The following is a 24,663-nucleotide window of genomic DNA, read 5'->3' as shown; positions in this document are numbered from 1 at the left end:
AAATGGGGTTTGTCAGGTTTCTCCACTCTAACGTTGCTCTCCCACCCCATCCCCTTTCCATACCACCCTCCTTGGAAGGAAGAAACTCTGCACAGCCCACACTTAAGGAGAGGCACTTATAGATCACCATAACAAATATTTATACAATAATGAAAAAGTTTGAAATATGGTGAGAATTACCAAAATGTGGTGTGGAGACATGAAGTGAGCAAATGCTGTTGAAAAATGGCACTGGTAGAGTTTTTTGACACAGTGTTGTGACAAACTTTCAATCTGTAAAAAACACAAAACCTGTGAAGCACAATAAAGGTAAGTGCAATAAAACGAGCTATGCCTGTATTTTTCCATTGTTGGACTGAATATCTTATAAGTATCAAGGAGATCAAGTTGATTGACAGTGCTGCTCAGGTCATCTACATCCGTACTGATTCTCTACCTACTTCATATATCAATTACTGACAGAGGGTGATGGAAATCTCCAGTTGTAATAGTGGATTTGTCTATTCTCCTTTCGGTTTTATCAGTGTTTGCCTTTTTTATTTTGATGCTCTTTTGTTATGTGCACGCAAGTTTAAGATTGTTCTGTCTCCTTAGATAGCTGATCCCTTTATCATTATGTAACATACCTCCTTATCCCTGATAATCTTCCATTTTCTGAAGTCTGCTTTGTCTAAAATTCATATAGCTACTCCAGCATCCTTTTGATTAGTGTTAGCATAGACTATCTTCCTCCATCCCTTTACTTTTACTTTATATGGGCTTTAACATTTAAAGTAGACAGTATTCAGTTGGGTCTTGGTTTTTGATCCACTCTGACAATCTCTGTGCTTTAATTTGTGTGCTTAGACCATTTGCATTTAAAGTGATTACTGACTTAATTGGATTAATATCTACAATGTTTGTATCTGTTTTTTTTTAATTCACTGCATTTGTTCTTTTTTCTCCTCTGTTTCTGCTTTCTCTGGTTTTAATCAAGCATTTTATATGATTCCATTGTATATCTTCCCAGCATATCTTTTAAAAATTTTTAGTGGTTGTCTTGTAGTTTACAATATATCAATACATTTTAAAATTTAAATTCCATTTTCAAATAATACTGTACTGTTTCATATATACAGGTACCCCGTAACACAGTATTCCCAATTCCTCCATCCTGTCTTTAAGACAATACTGTCATTCATTTCATGTATCCATATGCTATAATCATCCAATACACAGTTACTTCTATTGCTTTAAACAGTTAACTTTTTGACCAGTTAAGATTATGAAAAACAAAATATCTTATTTTACCTTTATTTTTCTCTTCTTTATAATGCTCTTCCTTTATTCAGAGAGATCCAAGTTTCAGACCTATATCACTTTCCTTCCACTAAAGAACTTCTTTTAGTATTTTTTGTAGGGCCAGTCAGCCAGTGGTGAATTTTCTGTTTTTGTTTGAGAAAGTCTTTATTTCTCTTTCACTTTTGAAGGGTAAATTTATCTGGATATAAGATTCTAGGTTGTTGCTTTTATTTTTTTCCTGTCAACACTTCATATCTTTTACTACTCCAATTCTTGTTTGCATTGTTTTTGATGAGAAGTCTGCTATAATTCTTATCCTTATTCCTCTGTAGGTAAGAGTTTTGTTTTTGTTTTTTTCATCTGGACTCTCCTAAAACTGTGTCTTTTGTATTTGAAATAATCAATCCCCCACCAACCTCATTTACATGCCAAGCCACTATTCCCCTGCCCCAATCATCCCAAGGTCAGGTACCAGGCAACTAGGGACAGCCCCTACGCACCATGGCCCACTGAAATCATTCAGACTAGCCAATCCCAAGCCTACTTACCCTACCTCACCTGTTCTTTCCCACAGAAACCACAACAAAGGCTCTTGTCCACATTTTCCCCTCTCCCTCTGCCTCCTGACCAAACCTGGTGATTCCCCATGTTGCCCAGCATGGTATGCTGCGCCTGCTATTTCTAGAGATATGTGAATATAAAAACTTCTATCTTCACGACAGTTATTTCTGTGTCTTTGTGTCTTACCATACCTCAGTAGAACATAACCCAGGTACCCTTAAAACAAGGTTTCTACAGGTAAAGCCCAAGAAAGTGGAGATGCTTCTGAGACTGTGACCTATTGGAGTTTCTCTCTCTCAAACTAGTCCACACTTGGCCTCACCAAAGTGACCATTTAAGAGTTCCTGTCTGGTTAGGGCTCCAGCAGCATCAGGCCAGGTAAGCAGGTTTTGGTGTTTCTAAATACACCTGTCTCTTCCAGACTTCTAGGTGACAATCTGCCCTAAGACTTCAGTTCTCTGATAGTCTAAGAAGAATCACTGAATCACAATTAGTCCAGATTTTTTCTTATTCTAAGAATAAAAGTGAGAACACCTATTTTAAGTTCTTTATTTGTTGAAGCTGAAACTGGAAGATGGTGTCTCTTTTCTTTCACCCTTACCTGGTATTTATCCTATTAGAGATGGCCCACAAACATTTGTCAGATGAATGAATAAATGAATGAGTAATTAGATGTGATTACTCTATAACAGATGGTCCATAAGCATTTGTCAGAAGAAAGAATGTATGAATGATCCAGATGTGATTACTCCATAATCGATGGTCCATAACCACATCATACCTATGAATTTATGAATGAATGAAAGAATGATTCAGACGTGATTTTCTGGTCCATAAACATTTGTCAAATGAATAATGAATGAGTGAGTGAGTGAGATGTGATTGCAGTTTTATCCAGACAGGTGTCCCAACTGCTCATCTCAAATCTAAGGCAGCCCACAGGTGCTCCGGGGTCCTGAGTCCACTCCACACTATTTCACTCCAAATCACTAGAGAGCCCAACATCCTCTGACACACAGTGTACACACTTTCCATATTTTCTCCTCAGGAGCTCTGAGACAGCCGTAAACTACTTTTGCCTCAAATGATTAGGTCTCTGCTTTTTCATGCAGGTCTGGAATGCAGAAGGAAAAAAAATATTTGTTTTTCACACTCCCCCAAATACAATATATTTAGAAAACCTTGATATGCCCCATTTAGATATTGACCAGTGTTATTTTCTACCTGGCTAATTAATAAACCATAATCTTGTCCCAAATTACAGAGAAGTTGTGGGCCTTATTGTCTTAATTCCCTTCTTTTTCCCTCTGCACAACCTTTAACAACATTTGAGGTCTACACCAAGAAAACTACAATAACTCTGCAAAATTAAGGGCCTTGTGTTTTGACAGCAATGTTCACTTTTCACTTTCACCTGAAGAGCAAGGTCAAGCAGCATTTTCTGTGCCTTATTTCAGGCAGAACCCTCTTGTAGAGTCACAGAAAGCCTTGCATACATGGGGTGGAGAGGTGGTCTGTGACAGGCTCATGAGTCCCAGCTTAAGACAAGAGTCCCTGGGTCCAAACACTGGACCTGTTGCAGCTGAGCCTCAGCTTCCCTCATTTGCAAGACGAGAATCTTGGTGAAACCCACCTCCAAGAGCAGTGTGGGGATTCCATTGCCAACCTGCGTGAAGTGCTCACAGCATGTAGCCTGGCACCTGGTATATGCCCCGGGTTGGCCATGAGGATAAGTGTCCTAGTGGCAGGCAGGGTGACGACTAAGTGCACACCCTCACTATTGGAAATGACCTCCTTACGTAGATTTTCTTATCCAGTCACTCCCAGGATGGTGTGTTCACACATTCCTCTTCACCTGTCTCTGTGGTTCTGCAGCTAGGGTGATGCCATAATTACAAATGTCACCTAATGCTAATTGTGTTAGGGGGGATATCATGCCTTTTTTCAGAAAGGAACATCAAAGTGTTTAGAGGTGAAATTTTATAATATCTGTAGTTTACTTGGAATGCACTTCAGAAAAAAAAATATGGAAAAATATTACCACAACTAAGTCATGAGTATACACATGATCATTACACTCTTTTCTCCATGTGTCTGCATATGAGAAAATATTCATGATAAAAATGTAAGCTTTTTTTCATGCAAAAAGATTAAAAAATGAGCATAAAACTTACGTTCCATAATATGGGCTTTAAAGACAAATTTGAAGCCTGTCCCCATCAGCCACCACTCTGACTACACGAGGGCCCATGATTATGTTCAGGCACATCAACTGCAGCCCTGGGCAACGATGATCAGCAAAGACGCTCTGTATTTTACGGATCTTAGTGGAAAAAGTGGGGATGACCACACACCCTAGACACAAACACACTCCTAGCACATAAAGTGATAGAGAGGATCAAGAATAAGGTGCAAGAAACTTTGAAAACATAGAGCCTTAAACAAAAAACATTCTCTATTATGACATCATTGAAAGTATTTTGTTCCCAGAAACCTCCAACTGCTAAAATGACCAACATTTTATCCTCCAAGGAGCATATGACCTTTATCACAAGAATTGCTTGGGTTCAACATCTCCCACCTAAAGAACAGGCTCTGCCCCACCAGAGGATGCCCTTCTCCCATTGGCTATGTGGTGCCCACCTATTTAGGCAACACCACTTTTGCTCGTGCTAATTAGCATTTAATTTTATAAATTGCATCTGGACTGGAGGAACTATAAATATCTAATAAAAACCAAAGGTTTGGCCTGTTTCCAGTGGGACCTTTAGGCTGTCTTGAGTGTTGTTCAAAGAGATAGCTGGCTTCCTGGGCATGCTCCGGGTGTGGACCTGGCTCTTTACACCTGAGCTGTATGATGCAGTAAAGACCCCACTGGAGGGAAATGCCTGCCGTCGCCCTGCTGCACAGAGCAGTTTCTGCCTGACAACCTTCTGAGTCAGCCAGTGCCAATATGACCTGTGATGACCTAGGGGTCTGAATACTGGGAGCCACGAGGACTTTCTGGTGTGTGTGTTTTACAGCATTTCATCACGAGCCTCCAACTGTGCAGCTGGGAGGGAACTTGCCATAAAATCAGTCCCTGGTTATGAGAAAGATATTTACTTAAAAATACTGCTATGAAAAACTATTCTTTCATAAGAAAACACTCGTGTGAGAATCAGACTCTTGTTTTGAGAACTCACTAGGGTTGTTACCAAATTTAAACAAAAATCATGTTGATGAAGTGTCAGGACTTTTAATCCTGATGATTGTGATCTGACCTCTGGACCTGTTCACCGATGTCCTCCTGGTACCAGAACAGTGCCAGGCACACAGTAGAAGCTCAAGAAGAACCTGCTAATTTAATTAACTAATACAAAATGCAAGGCAAAGAGATTTTCACTGGATTTTAAAATAGTTCTTTTCTTTCAAAGATATGTCTCATAAAAACAGTCACATCTAACTGGGTGTTAAAAATCATTTCCCTGATTTGTACCAAAAAAATAATAAAATACAGTCATTTCTCATTATTTGTGATAATTATGTTTTATAATGTTGCCACAAACACTGAATTAGCAAATATTGAACCCTTGCTCCTAAGGGAAATACACAGCTAGGTTCCAAAGAGCCTAAGGTCACATTTTTGTCAACCAATCAATACATAACCTTGTTTTATGTGTGCTTCTGTTTAAAGATACCTTATTTAATATATACTGTTGATTCATTACCACTGAACTCACAGCAAAAGCTCCATAATTCATGCCTAAATGAAGCTTATCTAACACATGTATTTTACCCATAAGGTACAACACAGCCTTCCTGTGCTTAGGACACCAGACAGCACTTCAGCACTGTGCCATTTTTTTTTTAATTAATTAATTAATTTTTTTTTGCAGTACGCGGGCCTCTCACTGTTGTGGTCTCTCCCGTTGCGGAGCACAGGCTCCGGACGCGCAGGCTCTGCGGCCGTGGCTCACGGGCCCAGCCGCTCCGCGGCATGTGGGATCTTCCCGGACCGAGGCACGAACCCGTGTCCCCTGCATCGGCAGGCAGACTCTCAACCACTGCGCCACCAGGGAATCCCCAGCACTGTGCCATTTTAAACAGCAAAATCACCAACAAAAAGCACAAAAATTAAAATGTAACACTCAATTGACCCCCAAAATGACACTGTTTATAGGATGAGCTGAAGCTAGAAGGCAGAGCTTCACCTTATTCAGCCTCAGCTAGGAACACGCATGTAGGGTGACTCAAGTAGTTTGCTGCTCTGCACATGTCCACAAAGGACTACAAAAGCACCATGGGTACTGATTTGGGGGTTACAAATAAATTTTGGTGAGTAGGTGAATTTGCAAATATGGAACCTGCAGAATGCTAAATATAAGTCTTAGATTCATTCTTTATCCATTTTGAGTGACTTCTAGAATATTCACAAGGGGCCTCAATGGTCACAAACTAGATGAAAAAGTATGAGCTACTGTAAAAATCAACACAAGGGTAAAGGGATACTAACATTTGGAAATTTCACATCTCAATTCATCTCAGCTTCTGATAACCACCTTTCCCTTTACTTGCTTTGCTCTCTAACAAGATGTTTCTTGGCACTCTCAAAAATGTAGGCTTTATTTACATTTACTAAAAATCAGTCCATTGCATAAGAAAAATCCGTCTGGTTTGCTATCGTAGGTGTTGATATTTGCTGTAGATGAGCCGCACAGCTAACATGGCACAACCAATGCCTCGTACACAAGGCAATGCAGCAAAGTAAATAAAAGAATAAACAGACTTTGTACCTAGAGGGGCCTGCTGCTCACCAGCTCTCCAGCCTTGAGCAAGTTACTCTCCATAAAAAGGGTTCTACTTTATTTGGGATGTTCTTTCTTTAGAAGAAATAAAGGCAAAAATGGTAAACTGGCAGTGTTTGTTAATTATGAGTGTTATTGCACTTTTCTGAACTTTTTAAATGGTTATTGTGAAGAATAAATGAGGTTACATCTGATTAAGTCCTGGTGCTGGGCCTGCTCTTTCTTTCAACTTGACTGTAAACACCTTGAGTGCAGAGAAGGATATTGGCTACAGCTGTAGCCTCAACACCTGCCACCATCCCTGGCTCATGGAAGGTGGCCAGTGAATCAACGTAATGAACAGATCAAGAAACCAGCCAATAAAACGGTCCCAGTTGGCCAGGTAGATCAGAGAGGCTGGCAGAAGCAAAGAGTGCCACGTGAACTTTTGTGGTCATTCTGAAGTTTTCTGTTTGTTTGTTCTTAACTGTTCCTGTAGAAACTTAGTTGTTTGACAAAAATGCCAAACACGCTAAAGTTGTCCTGTATGATGAATATCAAAATATCAGATAGCCTGGATGTTGACCGAGTAAAGATGTCACAATCCCCTTCTCTCTAAAATCACCCCCCAAAAAGAATAAGAAAGAGAAATGTCATGGAAGTAGTAGACCGCTCTCACCCGGAGCAACAACCCAAGAGGAACAACAAAATGCAGCAAAGGCTTGTCCTGGGAGCATGAAGACTTTTAGGGAAGATGGTCAAGGAAGCGGAGGTGCTGCTGCAGACCTCAAAGCCTGCAGATGTGTAGCTTCTATAGAGCAGGAGGAAGCCAGCCACCGCCCAGGGGTGGAGAGGAGATTCTGAATGGCTAGCAGCCTCCATGGGAAGAAGTAAAGGTTTAAGCAATTCTTCCTTCCTTCCTTTTCTTTCTTTCTTTCTTTCTCTTTCTTTCTTTCTTTCTTTTCTTTCATTTCCTTCCTTCCTTCCTTCCTTTCTCTCCCTTCCTTCCTTTCCTTTCTTTCTCTTTCTTTTTCTTTCTTTCTCTCCCCCCCCTCTGTCTCTCTCTCTCTCTCTCTCTCTCTCTCTCTCTCTCTCTCACACACACACACACACACACACACACACAGCATTACTTAAAATGAGGAAGATATTCTGTTAGGCTAGAACACATGCTGGGCCGCTCCCTGACATGATTCATTTCCAAGATGAGGAACCTACCCCGGATCTGTACAATTACACTAAAAGAATAAAAGGAGAGAAGCAACAAGAGAAACAAATAGCACACAAAGAACATTGGCCAGAAAATCTTCCCAAGGGGCAGATGAAATCACAACCACACATATAGCCATGGAATCAAAGGACTTCACAGAAGAGTCACTGTTAAAAACAGTAGCTCTAAATGGAGACATGAAAGGCAGGGGATGAGACGGGAAGGCAAGAAAAGTCATGGGAAATAAGCTGGAGATCAGAGGAAAATGCAGGAAAGAAATGATGGCTATTATTTCAAACAGCAAAAAGAGAGCAGACATTAACACTGTGAAGAAGGTGGTGGACAGGATGGAGTAGCCTGAGAAAAATGAAATGAAGATGAACAAAGAGTGAAAGAATTCAACAGAAAAGGACTAGAAGGACAAAGGAGATCTAAAATATGCAAGATGGACGTTCCTGAAGTAGAGAATTTAAATAAAGGAGTGGAAGAGATGTTTAGAGTCATAAAGTAAATTTCCAGAAATAAAAGAGGACTTTTCTCCTGGATTCTCTTATCCAGGATCCTATAAAGGGAAGGAAAGTACTGGGCTTCAGACTTCTCCTGGGCCATGTTCCCAGCCAGCATAGAGAGGGCTGAGGTCCCCAGAGGAGGCAAGAGTGTCCAGCCCAGAGGCAAAAGGTCCAGCTGGGCTAAGGGCTGGCTACAAGCAGCACAACTTCAGGACATGGACTAAGAGGATTGTGAAAAGTAGCAAGGCTTTAACGCTTCTGCCAAGAGTCCAAAGGCCAAGCAGGCCCATTACACCTCCAAGACGGCTTCAAAATCACTCCAGATGCTTCTTATCTGTGCAGACTCGGCGCCCACAGCAGCCTAGGGTGTCTAAGTCTGAGGGCCTGGGCTGCTGCCCCAGGTGTTGGGTATGCACATAAAATCACAGAAGAGTGCTTTCAACAGCAAGTTCAAGAGCAAAGCTCTAGGCCAGAGCAGTGATTCTCTACCCTGGCTGCAGGTGACAACCACCAGGGTACTTGAAGTACTGGTGAGAGGGTCCTAGCCCAGACTAACTCAGAACCTCCAGGGCTGGGGCCCCGACAGCACTAATTTTTTTTTTTAAGTTCTCTGGGTGATTCTCATGAGCAGCCAGGACTGAGAATCACTGCTCTAGAATTACTGCCTCTGTATGGAAGGTTCAAAACTGATCCAAACAGAGCTGACCACTGAAGTGAGCAGCGGCACGGGTTATGGAATGGAGGAAGATGGGCAGAGTAAAAAATTCAAAGTTTTACATAGAATTCTAAAGGAGAAACAGGAAAGGCATCATTCAGGAAACCACTTTCAGTTCAATAAAACCTCCTCACACACACTGATTTTGAGACGTACTTATTTTGCTAACACAGTAATTCAGGTAAAAGAATCTTGCCCGTGCTCGCCTCGCCCATCACGCATGCGTATTGGCCGGGGCGTGAAGTCAGCTTGGGAATAGCATACGTATTGCTCCACTTCCTGATGTCGGGCTGAATCATGAAAGGAAGTTCTATAATTCGCAAACCCTTCCAACCGCTTCTCTTGTGGTGTTTTATCTCTCCTGAAACTGAGCAGCACAGGAATTCCAGAGACAGGCAAATGGCACATCTCTCCCCCGCCACCCAGGATGAGAATGAGGCAGAGATGGAGCCTAGTGGACGGGGCAGGCGCCCAGGTGGAGTGGGTCTCCCTGCCTGCGGTGGGCCCCTCCACCTGTCCCCTCCCCATTGCAGGCTCCTCGGGTGCTGCCTCTCACAGGATGACCTGCGTCTCAGCCCACCTCACCCCTGCCACTGCCCTCAGAGTTCTCAAATGCACATTCCAGAAATGAGTCTTGTTTTCTTGTATTTGCAAGAACAGAACATGGTCACGTGGTAAGCACTGCATTTTCCTCATTTTGTCTTGACGAGGAGCACACTCTCTCTTCAAATCTTCATTTTAAAGTGGACAGAACCTTGGATTCCAAATATTTTGAGAAAATGACATTGGATTTTTTTTTTTTTTTTTTACTGCACAGAAATTAGTCAGTACTAAAGTTCTTTCCATTGCCTCTAAATCCTCTTGAACAAAAAACTAGTTTATTCTTTCAGAAACTATACTGAACCAAAGGGTGCTTAACCCCAGCCTAGTATTCTCCAAGGCTGGGTTCCCATTAGACCTCTCTAAGAAAACAACTGGGAACCATTTCCCTTCCTATGTTACTCATTAGTAACCTCTCACTTACCCAGACTGCCATGGTTTGTTTGCATGTGCGTGTGCACACACGTGTAGGTGTGTGCTGTGTATCTGTGTTGGTGGAAGCTGTTGTGGTGAGTAGGAGACTGTCACTGTGTTGAGGATGAAAGAGCCAGGCCAGATCCTGTGGACAAGACTTGGGGTCTCATCTGAAGGATGTGGGCATTCTGATACCACCACCACTTTCCAGGGTCAGAGCCTCTTAAGGAAATGGGAGACAACCGGGGTCCACACATGGAAAAGTGTAATGATGCATTGTCCACACGCAGTGGTATCAAGGGCTAGGAAACGTGGGAGGGGGTAGAAGCTTGTGTCTCCTGACTCCCCAGGAAGAATCGCGTGGGGCTCAGGTGTAACACAGAGTAGTTAATCTGTCCCCAAAACCGTACTGCAATGATGGAGATGTTTGTTCTACTTTGTCCCACACAGAGCCACCAGCCACATGTGGCTAGCGGCCCCTGAAATGTGGCCATTGTGACTGAGAACTGATTTTTACATTTTATTTCAGTTTAAGTATTTGAAATGTAAATGGCCACATGTGGCTGGTGGCAATGTTCTGAACAGCACAGTTCTAGGTCCTTGCCAGGGAAGCTGGAGAGAGGCCATCTGTCCTCACCTGGGCTAGGTGTCCGAGGTGGAGCAGCAGGCAGCACCTCCCTGGGACCAAAGTGATGGGGTTGCAGGTCGACAAAGGGAATATTATAAATTCACCCTGAGGAACAAGCTGTATGGTCCAGACACTTCTCCCTTCCAGATGTTTCTCCTACTTGGGCCAAGCTTGGGGCTGTAGGTTTTCTTTCTATTAACGAGAGACACATTTTACTCCAAATATCTAGCTTACTGTATCCAAATCCTATGTGACATATTGAAATGTAAGGAGGGGACTTTAAGAGCACCTACACATGCACAGTGGGCCCCATGCTGGGAGCACAGAGCTCACAAAAATGTCCACAGCATGGTCTCCAAACGGATGTTGTAAAAATATATGACAAGGGCCAAAATAACGTTACACAGCATTTTAGCACTTCAGGTGAGAGTGCTGCCAGGACCCCCTGAGCAAGGTATCCTTGTCCAATCACTGGGGACAGGAGAGCACGCTCCCTAAGGGCTGCCTGTTAAAACCCAGGAGGGTTCCCAGGTGTACTGCCAGGGAATAGACACTCATTTGCTTCAGAGTCAAATGACACTTGGGCCAGAGCCACTCTTTCTGTGACCTTCCCATAAAGTCTTCTAATATCGTTTTGTCCCCAGAAGACCCCCTTTTCAATCCCCAGGTAACCAGAGGCTACGTAGCTCCTTGACTTCCTGTACCCAAATACGACTGCTCTGCAGGGCACCTCTTTGCAAGCCATTCTGATGGGCACTCTGCACAGTGGGTCTCTGGGTGCCACAACCACCCAGGGGCAGGTCTTTCTGGCCTAGTTTTGAAGATGAGGTGGCCAGAGCTGAAGGAGTTTCAAGGAAGGATGAATTGAGACAGGCTGGGACCCGGGACCTGGGACCCGACACCTGGGACCCTTTGCTGCAATGTTCACACCTGGACAAACGTCTCCTCCAGGAACAAAATACAAAGAAACTATAAGAGACTAAAAATAACCATGTGCATGTACAGTTGGGGCAAATTATGGACAAGAAGGTACAAAAAAGACCAAAGAAGCCCCAACTGCCACTTCTGAAGAGCCAGGAGCAAAAGCAGGGGATCGGGAGCAAAAGCAGGGTACTGCGCATGCCCCCTGCACTCAGCACCACCAAAGGGGTGGGCAGACCACCTAAGTCACCCCTCTGGCCTGACCCCCCGGACCTACCCCTACCTCACCCCATATAAGGAAACAGCTCACCCCCCCACCTCAGGGAGCAAGCAAGGGAACCTGTTAACTTGTTCCCGCTCCCCCTTGCTGCAGCAGGGGCCCCAATAAAGCCTTGCCTGAATTTCTTGTCTGGCCTCTGATCAATTTCTTTTGCTTAAGGAGGCCAAGAATCCTGGTCAGTAACAGCATCAGAGGTGTGTGCCTGGTCTGCTTCCGCCACCCACACTGCCCCCAGAGGGGCTTTCAGAACTGGATGTTTATGGGTTACAGTCCTAGAAGTTTTATTACAAAATATAGATGTGGGTGCCCTTGGTGAGCCCCAGGGTCTCCCCATGTGAGTGCTGCATGGTGCTCCCACGTGTGTGCTTGGACGGACAGGGTCAGTACCGGGAGGCCCAGCCACAGACTGTCCCCAAATGGCCCATAGCGGGAGCGGCCCCTCTGTCACCATCTGCTGCAGGCTTCGAGGCCCAGAAGTCACAGACACCAAGAAACCCAGGCCCTGGCTCTCCACCCACAGCGAGACTGTTCATTCACGTCCTTCTCTTGAGAAAAACCATCTCACATGAAACAGGCAGATGACAGAAGATAAGTACAGTGGACTTGGAGTCACACTAAGAACTAATCTGAGAGATGGAAATCATTCAGTTTATCTTGGGTAGAAAATGTTACTGGTGGCTTTTCTATCAGACCAGTGCGCACATTCTTTCTCTGAGAATTGTTTCAACGCGCTCACCTCCCACAAGTCTCACAGCAGTGTGCTGAGAACACGCTGACATCCTCCCTCAAATGCCTGCCTCTGTAACTGCCACAGGCCTCCAGACTTTATGAATCCACGTTCCCAAGGAATGGAGTGTTTGCATCATAGAAACATGTGAGTTCTCTCTCTCAATCATTCTCCTTCTCTCAGTCTCTCTCTCTCTCCCTCTCTCTCTCTCTCTTTCTCTCTCTCTCTCTCTCTCTCTCTCTCTCTCTCACACACACACACACACACACACACACACACACACATACATACACAAAGTGGGGATGCACCAGCTAATATGCCCAAAGTCTCTACAGTCAAAGGCACACACAGCTGCCACTATACCCAGTGTACCAATACATTCAAATTTGGTGGAAATTGCATTAGGCTTGAAGGATGTGCCTGTGTGCTATACAATCCCATTAACTCATTCTAAACCAGTGGTACTCAACCTTGGCTGCTGTACTTGGTGGGGAGGCCTTAATCATGAATTTCCAAAGGCAGGTCACACATTAGACCACATCAGAAACTTTGGAGGCAGGCTGGGCATCAGTGGGCCAGACAAGCTCGGGTGACGGCTGTGCACAGGCACACTTGAGAACCTCGACTGTATAACTCTGGGCAAACCACCCAACCTCTCCAAGCCTAATGCCTTGTTTGGAGACAGAATGGTCCCAACAGCCATGACTGATGCTTTGTTGCTGAATTAGTTCTTTTCCTGGTCTCATCCTACTTAGCCCCCAGACCCCCAAGCAAACCTCATTTTATCATGATCACTGCAAACATCTGTATGCAGAGTAAAAATGTACATTGCACTTTTTTTCTCAAAACCAATTCCCTTACTGCCTTCCCCAGACAACTGCTACTCACAGTTTGGTAACTTTGCTTCTGGATCTCTCTGCATATTTACACACACACATCGGTATAGGCAGACTTGCATCTATATGTAGTAAATAACATTCCAATAGAGCCTACATGGCTATGTGCATGTATGTGTTTTTAAAAATATAGCAATATATTACATTTTGCTGTTTCACTGAATATAACTTGGACATCTTTATTTTTTGGTCTACAAGATTCCACATGTTTAAAAAGGCCACATATGATTCCAATGCATGGATATACCATAGTTTATTTAACCAGGCATGATACATATTTCCCTTCCTTTTCTCTTTCTTTCTTTATTTTCTTTCTCTCTCTCTCTCTGTCTCTCCCCCCCTTCCTTCCTTCTTTCCTTCCTTCCTTCCTTCTTTCTTTGCTATTACAAAATAAAATGTTGCAATGAATTACTGTATGCACATATATTTCCCCACCTTTGTTAAGTTATGTGTGCAATAAGTTCCTAAAAGTGAAATTGTTGAATCAAAACACGTGTGCGCTTTACATTTCAGAAGATGTTACCCAACTGCCCTGCTGGTGCTGACCTGTGGGAGTGTCTCTTTTCCCCACACCTCACCACACAGCAAACCCTTAAATCAATGCAAGATTACACAGAGGCAAAGCATATTTGTGTGCTTTCGGTTCATTTACATTTTGAGTTGCCTGTTCGCGTCCTTGACTGATCTTTGTATTGGAGTGTGTTTATTTTTCTCATTGATTTGAAAGAACTCACTGCATATGAAGGCTACTGGTCCTTCACCACAGACCTTGAAAATAAATACATTTTATAGGTTTTTTCCCTCACTTATTTATATATATTTTTCATTTGTATAAGGACTTGCTTACAATTTTAGAAAACCATACTTATCAACTGTTTTCTATTATGGCTCCATATTTCCTACCATATTTATAAAGGCCTTCACTCCACAATTATTTTAAAACTCACCTGTTTTCTTCTAGCACTTTTATGATTGCACTGTTATATTTTTATTCTTTGTTAAATTCGGAACTTATTTTGGTATACAGAGCAAAGCTTTATTTTTCCCAAATTATCAGCTGGTTTTCCCAAGACCATTAATTGATAACCCATGCTCCATTTCCTGACTGATGGGAAAGGCCACCTTTGCTTTGCACTAATTTCCATGTGAAATTTGTGTCTGTTGCCCCACTTTCCATTGCAGTTTTGCCTTAAGATCTTACAGAATTTGTCTCTCCTCGTCATTCTTATGTTTCATTTTTTTCTCTGGGTCTCATAGGTTTCTTTTCTTAAAAATAATGCTAATCTAAGGTGGAAGGACAATTGTTTCTTGAGCATTTTAATTTGCTTAGTTTTGTGTGTGATGTCCACGTACATCATGTTCCATAACCATCTGTGCACAAAGCTCACTTCAGCTGGCTTAGAAATCTCTCCATCATGATACCGGAGAGCTCTCTTGTGCTCTCAATGGCAGCACAGCAAGGCCACTTGGGAGGAGAGACCAGGCTCCACTTAACCACCTGCTGTAGGAGGAACTGTTTCCCCTCCCAAATTCATATGTTGAAGTCCAGACCCCCAGTACCTCAGAATGGGACTTTTCTTGGAAATAGGGTCTTTACAGGGGTAAGTTAAAATGAGGTCATTAGGGTAGGCCCTAATCCCCTATGATTGATGTCCTTATAAAAAGGGTAAATTAGGACACAGACACATGCAATAGAGGGAAGAAGATGTGAAGATACAGAGAGAAGATGATGTCCACAAGCCAAAGACAGAGGCCTCAGGAGAAACCAACCCTGCCCACCTTGATCTCAGACTTCCAGCCTCCAGGACTGTGACATGACAAATGTCTGTGGTACTTTGTTCCAGCGACCCTAGCAAACTAATACACCATTCCTCTATTAATGGATACTGACAGTTCCCAGAGTTTTCTTAGAAGGGATAATCTAGAAAGAATATCGTGCACACATCTTTGCAGGTATTGGCTCCTTCGGGGAAATCATACATGACTTTTCTATCTTCATTCTAGAAGGCATCTTTTTTTGCAGTTGTCAAGCTGCCTTTCTTTCACTGAGCCACTGAAATCCCACCTGCATCACAAGTGTTTCCACCATGGAATAGAACTACTTTTGAAATTTTCCTTTATCTCCTCCATTCCAACCTTCAGGACCCCATGTATGTCCCCTCCCCAACTCTAGGGACAGTAATGTGTGCAGAGAGTAGCAATTCTGTCCTGTGTGGGGACAGCCACAGAGATGCAGGCCTGATGTGCAGACAAAGGCTTGGTGCGTCCTTTTAAACCAGCTTCTCACATTACTTTAGTGCCCTTTGGGTGGTAAATTTGAAAGTCAGCTCAATCTGTGTTGGAAGGAGACGTATGCAAAAACATCAGATATTCTCATATTAACCTGTCATTGATTCAGGATTTTTTTGTCCAATTCCTACTGAATTTGCTTAATTTCTCAACACAAAGCTATAAAGATAATAATAAGTTTTCTAAAACTCCTGGTAAAAGAGTGAATCGACACGTCAAACTGGGCTTATGCCCTCCGGCTGCCTTCTCAGGCTCCTGTCTCCACTGATAGGACTTGAAATCTTCTCACCACCAGGCATGATGGCAGGTCCCTTTTTGCTCCTCATTGGAGTAGTGGATAGGAATTCTGGTTCTGGATTAGAAACACCTGGGTTTTCGGCTTCGCATCACAGCACCATCACTTAGCAGCTGGATAAGTGAAAGTCCCTTTACCTTTCTGGGCCTCACTGCTTACCAGCAGGTTGAATTAGACATTCTCCAAGATCCTTTCTCCCTCTAATATCTCTGGTGTCCTTAAACATGTTTCTAAGAAACTTATGATTTGGGACTAGCAATTTCCTAATAATCAGTACAGACTTGACCACTGCAGCCCTCTCCTTGGACACACTTCCTGCCTAAGCTACAGGATGGCTGGCCCAGCTCTCAGGGCAACAGTGAAGACCAAAGAAGCCCCAAGCCTGCCATTCATGCCTGCTCTAGAGAGCTCCTCTCCCTCCTCCCTGTCACTTCCTTCACAGCTATGACCATCAGCTGATTGGTGTTGCTAAAAAAAAAGAAAGGAAAAAAGGAAGTGGTGGACTTGCCCTTCAAGTAAATACAGCAGCTATAAATGCAGAGAAAGAAAAGAAACAGCATTGAAAATAACATAGAATATAAATCCATAACCACGCTGGGGAGCAAAGGAGGCATATTACTAGTGGGCTGGAAACTACTGCTATCGTTGAAGGAAGCAGAGCGAGATGGGCTCAAACTGAAGAGAGAAACCACAGCCTAAGTGCAGGCAGCTGGGGATGGCTGTGAAGAGCCAAGGGTGTGGTGCCTTGGAAATGACAAAGCCTGGGTGGGATGGGGTGAGGGAGAAGCAGAGCGGGAAGCAGGCAGGCAGCCAAGCCCTCTCCAACTCCTCAGCTGCTGGCACCCTTAAGAGCAACAGGAGTCCCTCTGTAGGAAAGACGTGCATTTGAAGAAGCAGGGTATGGCCACATCCATGAAGAACAGAGAGCACCTGCACCGACCCCCCCATTGGTTACTGGCTCGTCCTGCCCTGCTCACGTCTCACCTTCCTCACATCTCATGGGGGACAGGTTACAAGAGGGCCATGCAACACACACAGCATTAAAAGACTAACTTGTAGGGCACCTCAAAAACAAGACCAGCATACATCCTAGAAGTACCAAGCACATCAGGAAAGCTAACCGCACAAAGGAAGGCACCCAATGGGCAAACAGATGAGTAGGTGCCAAAGAAGACAGAGGTCATGGAGCAAGAAGAGAACATCTACGCTGGAACCAGTAATAAAAACAAATATTAGAAAAAAAACGAGTATTAGGCAAGAGCCTAATGTATCACTTAAAAAATAAATAATTAACTACCTTCAGTGCTTGTTAAAATATAAATGACTCAATAGATGGCCTGAATAACAGGATGGACAGGGCTGAAGATCTTTCTTAAGAAAGTAATTAACCTGTCAGTTCCATGAAATGCAATGAAAAAGGTAAAACAGAGGGAAAGAATGAAAGAAAAAGTGCATTCCCTGCAGCTTTGTTTACAGTATCAAAAATTAGAAAAAAGTCCTAAATGTCTAGCAATAAACAATCATTTTTCACCCTGGAATAAAGCACGATGATCACTGATAGGAAGGGCTCCCCCAATACTGTTGATTCAAAAAAGAAAGTTGCAGGATGATATTGGTATTAAGAAGGCACACACACACACACACACACACACACACACACCCCACCACCACCACCACCACTACATCGTCTAAAAATACACACATATATACACATGCATGAATGCACAGGATGAAAGATTAGAAGAATATGCACCAAGTTGCCCTCTCTCAGTGGGGATGGGCTGGGGCTGAGGGTGGTGGTTAAGGAGGGCTTCAATGTCGCCTGTTATATCTGAATTCTTCACCAATGGATATGTACTTAGACATCAGTTATGCAATTTAACACTTTTCAAAAAGAAAATGATAGAAAGTTCTCCCATCTTGCAGGCCAGAGAAACTAACTTCAGAGACAGTACTTACTCATCTGTGACCTATTTGGGACTGCTCTTATTAGCCTCCAGCCAAGACTACAGGCGCAGACTCCCAGAGCCACCCACCTGGGAGAGACTGTGACAGTTATGCCAGTTCTAACCACAGGCCAGGTATGGGCACTGCATGCATGATCTCCACCGTACTGATATCACAGTGAAATCCCCTGTAATCCTTCCATCTACAAAAACTAAAAACAGTAGCTTGAAAACACAGTGAGATTTGAACCCAGTGGGACCTCAGCCCCCCCTACTCTCAACCACTGTTGATAAAAATATTCAGTGACTGTGACTTTGAAGCATTAGGGCAATCAAGTGATTCATATACTCTTAGCATTTTGTAACTTCCCTGGTGGTGCAGTGGTTAAGAATCTGCCTGCTAATGCAGGGGACACGGGTTTGAGCCCTGGTCTGGGAAGATCCCACGTGCCAGGGAGCAACTAAGCCCATGCGCCACAACTACTGAGCCTGTGCTCTAGAGCCCGTGAGCCACAACTACTGAGCCCAAGCGCCACAACTACTGAAGCTCATGCGCTCTAGGGCCCATGCTCCACAACAAGAGAAGCCACCGCAATGAGAAGCCCGCACACTGCAACGAAGAGTAGCCCCTGCTCGCTGCAACTAGAGAGAGCCCACACGCAGCAACGAAGACCCAACACAGCCAAAAAATAAATTAATTAATTTAAAAAAAATACTCTTAGCATTTAAGAGGTATTCTGCCTCCACCTAAGCAAAGCCCGAGGATCTTGTAAAGGGGTAGCAGGTTACCCAGTGTTTCCCAAAGTGGACTTTGGAAGTCCTGGTCCCCAAGGTGCTCCAAGAACCAATGAATGCATCCTATGACCACAGGGGTGTAAGAGTTCAGTGACGTATGTCCTGACCATGCACAACACCTGCACAACGGCTCTGAACAAGCCCACGACAGTTACCCTGCTTACTCAACTTTATTCTGTCTCTCATTTCACTCACTTCAACAAGGAAAGCTTCCTCGGGAATACCATTTAAAATTGCACAGCACCCACTTCAGAAATCCAGGGAATCGAGGCTGGCCATCTGATTAAAGCCCTGTGGATTCCCTAGTCCCAGGAAAATATATATTCCCATCAATCAGATAATAAACCATCAGGGTCAGAGCAAATACAGAGGTGACACTGAGACTGATTTAAAACGTAGCTGCTGACCGCTAAATTGGAGCTAAAAGTAATCTTTCACGAAGCATGACTCAGAATATGTCCTGACGGGAGAAATTATAAAAGTTCCAAAAGTTACAAAAAGCAATAAGTTATATAAATGAGCAAATATCCATAGAAATCAAAAGTTTGGGGAAAATGTTTTCAACAGTTATGACAATGGATTTACAATGGATTTGAAAGCTACATGAATGTTGATAAGAGTTATGTTAAGACTCCAAAAAGTATACAGGGCAGCAACTTGCAGAAAATATATTTAGCTAACCAACTCCCCAAAATATGCTTCAGTTATTAATAGGTGTGTAGCAAGACTGAAAAGAAACCGTCAGACTGGCATAAGGAGGCGGAGGGTTCCAGAAAAAGAGAGAAATGGAACTGATAGGTTGCTTGGTATATTTGACTCAGTGGGAAACTGAGTCAAGTGGGGGGTGTTTAGCTTTGTGTCAGAGAGCTGGGGAGAGAATTGTAACAGGTACAGGACCAACTGAGAAAACACAAAAATGAAACAAGAGTTTACACCAGGAAAAACAACATGGAGTAAATGAAAGAAAATGGAACTATATTAACCCTAAATTGTAGAAAGATTATCCTGAGTAATAAGAGTCTAGGACTGCCATGCACTTATTTATCAGAGTAGGAAGTCAGGAGACATTGTCTAAAACTGATACATTAAAAAAAAAAAAAAAAAGTGCAAGTGAACATAACATCAGGAAATAAGAAAGAAAATTCTAGAAGAAAGAGCTAAAAAGATTAAAAGATTGCTTTTGGGGAGCAGTACTAGAGCATTGGAAGGTATTCTTATAAATTGAAATTAAATAAAAAGAAAGATTAACTCTGGTCCCACCAAAAAATTTCCATGACAACTGAACAGAAAACGGATAGATTTAATAACTTGTTGGGCTGACCAAGACAAAAAGATGGAGTGGGAATGTAGGAGGTTAACTGTTGGACATCCAAATGCTCTTTGTAGCCATTCTGAGTATAACTAAACAAACCAATATTTAAATTGTGACTTTTCCTAACACTTGGCCCTTGGCCCTCTTCCTTCCTTCCACACTCCCCCCATTGACTGTATCCAGGCCTGAGCCTCACGGACCCTGACATCAGCCCTACACTCTCCTGTCAATCCTGCTGCCTGCCCAGACTCTCTTCAGATCAAAGATGTGACACTCAGCATGCCAATCTGCAAGCCCAGTGTCCTCCCACATCTGTGCTCCCCTCCAGGGCTCCAGCACAGCACTAAGGGATACTGCCTTCTCCAGTTTCAGGAGCCAGGACTCCAGGGTCAGAGACAGGTACCCCCAGGACAGAGGATGCTGCTTACCAGATACTGTCCATCATAAAAGCTTTCAGTATATCCCCCTTAGTAATTGAGGTGTTAACAATATTCTAAATCATCCTCACCTTCCTCTTCCCATCATTAGCCTCTGGCAGCCACCAAAACAAATACACAGTTTCCCAGAAATAAAAGAATCAAGAAAGAGTCATTTTTGAGTTGTTAAACCCACTATAATAGAAACTAAATATTCTTTCTTCTACTGGTATTTTTGGCAGTGGCTAAATTTGACTATACTTAAGATTCCAATGCAACCACCTTTCAGGATTCATAGGGCAAAACTTACATAACTCTTATTAAAGTAAAAAAAAAAAAAATTCAAACCGACGCAGGCTAACATTTTGCCAGACAAAATTATAAGCTAGTAGAAAACTTTCCTGCTAATATAAAGTCAAAATGAATGAATAAATTTTTCCTTTAAAATCCAATCAGCCTAGTTTTTTTAAATCTTCCTACAATTCCTCAGTTTAAAAAAACTCTCTTTTTCTGAGTGGAGAAAAAAGAAAACCCAACTTGTTCAATTCCAAGGTAGAAGAGTAAGATGGTAAGATATAATTAAGTCAGACAATTTAATTCCAATCTCTCTTTAAGACTCTGCCTTTTGATTTCAACTGCTGTAAAAGAAAAGCAATGTTCAGTGTGCAGACATTTTTAAAAAATTTCTTACCCAAAGGCCTAATTTCCTAATTTTCTCTCCACTCATTTGCAGCTAAATCAATCCAGAAGTGGAAGAAAGTGTTGGGGGGCAGGGTGGTGGTGAGTTAGGGAACCGTTGGAAAAAAAATCTATTTGGTGAAAAGCTGAGAAAGCAAAAATTAGCTCAGATTGTACAAAGTACCCGGCCATTTCTTAGGTACAGATAACAGACAGAGATAGAATGAGCTGCAAAGTGAACAGGAAACAGTATTTCTTCCAAGGCCATGTAGCTGTGAAGGGTGGTAATAGCCCTTCTTTAATTAACTACTGCCTTCTTTCTCTAGAATCAGACTGTCAGAAACTTTGCTGTTGGAAAGTCTCTCAGTAAGGATGAAACATCGTATTCTCACTTGGAGGATCTGTATTTTGATTGTTATCACTGAAAATTCAGGAAAGTCTTGTTATTTCAGGCTTCCTGGAAAGGGGGGAACTACCCATCTAATTACTGGAAAGTGTGAGTTGTTGGGCAGTAGAAATGTAATTTGCTTTCAAAAGCAATCGGTAGCTTGACAGAATCTAATACAGAATCAGTCCCATAGCCCTAACTCCAAAAACTGCTGAAAAACAAGGTTTTTTGGTGAGTTTTATAGGGAACCTCATTTAGTGACATTGACACACGGCTATTTGTAGCCTCTCTTTATTCCACTTAGTGAGACTTTTCACACTGTTTGTGCAGAAATATTAACATGTGGGATTATAGGATGCTGCCCAGGCTGTGTTGGAGTGGTGCGTAACATATGGCATCAGTATGTATGCAAACCTTTCTAAATTCTGAGAAATGCCTTTCTCAAGGCTGAAATTCAGATTCTAAATTTGAATTCTAAATTCTCAAAAACCCTGAATTCCAAAACATATCTTGGCACAAGGGTTTTGGATAATGATTATGGATATGCTATGTGCTAAGTGATGTCCTACTAAGAAGTCTTTGGTTTAATAGAGAAATCAGACCTGCACTTAGAATACTAAATATGAACCTAAAGAAGGCTAAGGTAACTTATTTCTGAAATGCAAATCTAGGGATAAAATTATCTTTCTGACAATTTCATCCCTCAGGAAAGATAAAGAGCTAAAATATACACCTCACTTTTATCCTTGGCTTAAAACATTAAAAACATTCTGGTTATTAAGATGATTTACAAAATCCTACATATTGAAGCACTCCAAATACAAAGAATATAAATGTTTCTATTTTAGCGCAAAATTTCCCTAAACAGATCAAAAGTTCAATGCAGACAGAACAAAATAATTTGATAAAATATTTTTAGTAGACAAGATTTCTCACTTAAAATACCTAATACTTTACAAGTATTTAAACCTTTTACCTCAAAGACAAACATATCCAGGCACTGTTTGGCCTTTTTTTTTTTTTTTGCAGGGAGAGGGAGATGTGATATGCACATCAGTGAATTAAATTGCATTTAAGTAAAATGCCACCTGTGTAACAGCAATGAATTTGTTCTTACTAAAACAAAGAAAACAAATACTAGAATCAATTCCATTTCTTTCAGGAATTCTCCATCATCCCATGATTTTTCTTTTTTAACGTGAAGATTCAGATGTGACAATTTGAATCTCCAAGTCTTTAAATTACATCTCCAAGTCTTAATTACACACTGAAATGCCTCCAGGGTTTAAGAAAATGAACAACTCCAGTCAACAGTTTTACTTGGGTTAAACGGGAATCTTTGGCAAGTCAAGCAAACTCATTAAAATAACCTGCAATCCTGTTTCCAAAGGCCACCTGGCAGGATGGCATGGGCCTTTTGATCACCAGTCGGGAACGTCTTGGGTTAATGGGTGGGAAGACTCTGCACCGTGAATGAGATTCTCTTTCCCAAGCAACTGCACCTCAAACAGCCGAAAGACTGAAACTCTAACTTCTCCAATGATTGTCTTGCTAGTTCTTGATATTCAAACAAACCAAAAAAAAAAAAAAAAAATCGCTTTTGTATCGTTATTTAGGTGGGTTTAAGGTTTTGAAGCCATACGGCCAAAAATATCTTTAACTCAAATTCACATTTGACTACACAAAACTTCACTGCTCTTCAAGTCATTCACTGGCTGATGAAGTTATTTTACCATGAAAATGTGGCAAAAAGGGCAATGATGCTACATTTTCGTAGTGGTTCAGAAACTTTCATGGTTTTATGCAACTGCTCTTTCTTTCTGTAGTAAAAGTATGAATAAAACCTTTGCAGGCATATAAACATCCCTACATTGAGTCACTTCGACAAATACAGTGGAATTTTCCAGTGCATTCTGTGAATGGCCAAACGAAAATGTGTCCTTTCCGAGACCCCGACACGGAGTTTCTTGTGCCTGCGGACTCCAGCTAAGTCTCCCAGGACCCAGCCGCTTCCGCACTTCCTGCGCTCGCGGCAGCACCTGAAGTTTTGGCTTCTCGGCACAGGCCCCCACCCACGGGCCCGGCTCCCCGTACAAAAGCTGGACCCCAAGAGGCACTAACTAGTTTTAGGAGAAAAGCTGGCACAACTGACTAGTTTTCAATAGAAAAATTTTATCAAATGTTCCCTCCGATTATCAAAGCAGGAGGGCCCTAGGCGTACCCGTCTGGGTTAGCATAGGCGCACAGACCTTGCGCGGGCCAAGGAGGAAGGGCCGCATCCTCCCCTCTCTCGGCGCCTTCTCCCCTTCCACGCCGCCTTCCCAAGCCTAAAGGTGCGTCCCGACTGCCCAAGCGGAGAGAGCAAGCGGCCACACCTACCTGTATCAGGTGAGGCTAGGGCGGGGCGCGGGTCTCCGGGAACCGGACTGGCGCGAACTAGGGGGCAGCTCTGGGCGCCGCGCCGAGCAGCCCCCTCCTCCTCGCTGCTCCCGCCGCCGGAGTCGCCTCAGTCGCCCAGTGCATGGCGCTTCCTCATTTTGGGCAACTTCCTTAACGCTCCCAGGCAGGCCCCGCGCTTCCTCCAGGCCGCCGCGCTCCACCGCCCTGGGACCGCCCCACAGCCCTTGCGCCGCGAGCGCCCAGTGTGCCATGTGCGCCCCCAGCGCCCAGGGCAGGGCAGCGGCGGCCGGAGCGCGCCGGAACCCAGCCCGCGGGGTTGGCCTACAAGGCGGGAGGCCGGAGGGGAGAAGAGAGAGGAGCCAGATGGGCGATCCTTGCCAATTCCCGGGCGCAGAAGGCCTGGACAAGGGGGCCTCATACCAAAAAAGGGCGCGCGGCCAACAACAGGAGCCTCTTGCCACCTGGCCTGCCTGCTGCCTGATCCTTCCAAGGACCGACAGGCACTCAGGGGCACGCTCATTTGCCGTGCAATTGCTTGGGAAGAGAATCTTGTTCACTGTGCTGGTATTCCCAGTTACCAACCCAAGACGCTTCTGCTGACTGGTGATCAGAAGGCCCCTGTCATCCTGCCAGGTG

The 24,663-nt window shown here is 43.3% G+C and overlaps 1 protein-coding gene across 4 annotated transcripts in view; it reads right to left on the bottom strand.

Moving 5' to 3' along the window:
- The window catches only part of SYK (spleen associated tyrosine kinase), a 96,145-nt gene extending 71,964 nt beyond the window's left edge, over window positions 1-24,181 (bottom strand). For 2 of the 4 annotated variants that reach the window (XM_027091944.1, XM_027091945.1), the window contains exon 1: window positions 24,007-24,181. The gene's annotated coding sequence lies outside the window, so the exon portion shown is untranslated. The remainder of the gene's footprint in view (window positions 1-24,006) is intronic. The other 2 variants (XM_027091941.1, XM_027091943.1) reach the window with 1 other exon arrangement.
- Window positions 24,182-24,663: the final 482 nt, after the last annotated feature.

This window comes from Aethalodelphis obliquidens, unplaced genomic scaffold, assembly GCF_003676395.1.
Source record: "Aethalodelphis obliquidens isolate GAN/ISIS:26980383/991018 unplaced genomic scaffold, ASM367639v1 scaffold74, whole genome shotgun sequence".
NCBI classification, from domain to species: Eukaryota; Metazoa; Chordata; class Mammalia; order Artiodactyla; family Delphinidae; genus Aethalodelphis; species Aethalodelphis obliquidens.
This window is presented reverse-complemented; position numbering and strand designations above follow the sequence as displayed.